This window comes from Meleagris gallopavo, chromosome Z (assembly GCF_000146605.3).
Source record: "Meleagris gallopavo isolate NT-WF06-2002-E0010 breed Aviagen turkey brand Nicholas breeding stock chromosome Z, Turkey_5.1, whole genome shotgun sequence".
In the NCBI taxonomy this organism is placed as follows: Eukaryota; Metazoa; Chordata; class Aves; order Galliformes; family Phasianidae; genus Meleagris; species Meleagris gallopavo.
In genome coordinates, this window is record NC_015041.2 from 63,513,435 (window position 1) to 63,515,365 (window position 1,931).

Consider the following 1,931-nt stretch of genomic DNA (forward strand, 5'->3'; position numbering starts at 1 on the left):
AAAAAAAAGTTTAGTTTGTTTTCATTTGTATTTGCAAATCTCACAAGTCTTGTCAGTGCAGATTGGCTTGCACAGCGAGCCTGGCTGGCTAGTCCTGAGTCTGAGCTCATCTGGAGTGATTTGGTTAACAAAATAGATACTCCAGGCAGTATAGAAGCTCAAAATTCAAGTACATACCAGTAAGCTCTGCTGATAATCCTGCTGAGGCAAAGATTACTAGCAAAATGTGCAGTGCAGCGCTTTGCACATTGAGCACAGGCCTCAGATACACCGCTTGCATGGCCAGTGAAACACCACCAACTATGAGGCCAGTGATTCTTTGAGCAGGTCACAAAAGGGATTTGTCATTTTGATGGGCTGCCTTGAAGTTAAAGACAAGAATAGGGCTGGATCTACGTATCTCAGTCATATATACAAAAAGTCTGTTGCAAAAGTGTGATTTCAATCCAGGGTGGGAATGGGCTCTACAGATTGGAACTGTGTTTGAAGTTGAACCTGCTGTGTGCCCACTGAGTTGGCTGAGTTCCTCTCCAATGCTGTTTTCCAAGCCACAGTCCAAACCAAGGCAGCTTGCAGCACTGGAAAACTAGTTACAAATTTGAAGCATTTGAGGCCATTTGAAGCATCTCTTCAAGCACTTCCTCGTCTGCACAGAACAGAAGGCCAGATCAGTGTTGATTCTTTTTCAGGCAGCATGGGATATCAATCTGCCTTGGTATGCAGCAAAGACAGTTGGCTTTGGTTTTATAATTAATGCGTCCAGAAATGGCATCCTCTCACTGAACGAGTCAAAGTTATTAGAAGTACTTCATGTTAATAAGGATTCTCAAATCTTTCAAAGTCTCTGCTTAACAAAGTTATATATAAAAAATCCAAAAAACAAAACATATTTGTTAAATAGAATGTTTTCTACGTATTTTTTTCTTTACATCTACCCTATGGTTTAAAATCTATCCCTTAAGCCTTCCTTATGATTTTGTAGCATGCAGGTTATATATTTGAAACAAAGCAAATTTTCATTTGCATAATCCCAAAGGCTAATGTCAACCTGTTTGCAGCCATGACCTTACATGGAGATAACGTCTACTCATAAGGGTCACTGGAAATCACAGCAGGAGCTCTGGGAGGTGTTTGTGTGTCCCCATTGACTTCCATTACTTTTTCAAAGTAATGAAGAACTAAGAAGGATAAGAGTGAGCAGCAATGCAGCAAATAAAACTGAAAAAGACAGAAGACCCAGAAGCTCTGTTGGCCCCTTGCATCAGAGCTAGAAAGAGTCTGGAAGACAGTAAACTGTTACGTATACACGAGAAAGAGAAATAAAACAGCCCAGAAGAGTAGATTCTTTTGGCTATTCAGATTTATATTTTTTCCCTGATTTCCTTCTTTTCTCTTAATGCTAAAACTTTCAATAAATAAGCACAAATATTAGCTCAGACAAAACTATACTGGCTATCGACAGGCCTTGATCACGTATCAGCAGTTCAGAGGATAGTCTCACTTGTGTTGAGTTGGCCTTCAGGAGTAAGGAAATCATCCAACGCACATGGCACTGCTGCATTAAACAGAAAATGTGTCCCTTGCTAAGGACTCTGAAAACACAAAATGCTTGGGAGCAAAGAGAAAGTACAGCCCACCGAATCCATAATTTGGATAATCCCCTTGCAAATAGCTGACAATCAACTCTGTCCAGTCACAACGGACTTCTGTCTGTTGATGCTCTGGACTGCTGGAAAGCTGACGTACTTGATTTGGGATTCTTGTCTGGTTAAAAGAACAATGAAAAATACAATGGATTTCATTGCCCTTGCAAAGCCAAAAGGAGCTTCTTCGGAAGATGAAACTATTTTGTAAAGATAATGCTGAGAAACGTACTCATCCTTCATATAATTTCTGTTTTATTTTAATTTATTTAGGAGCCTTTTAACTCT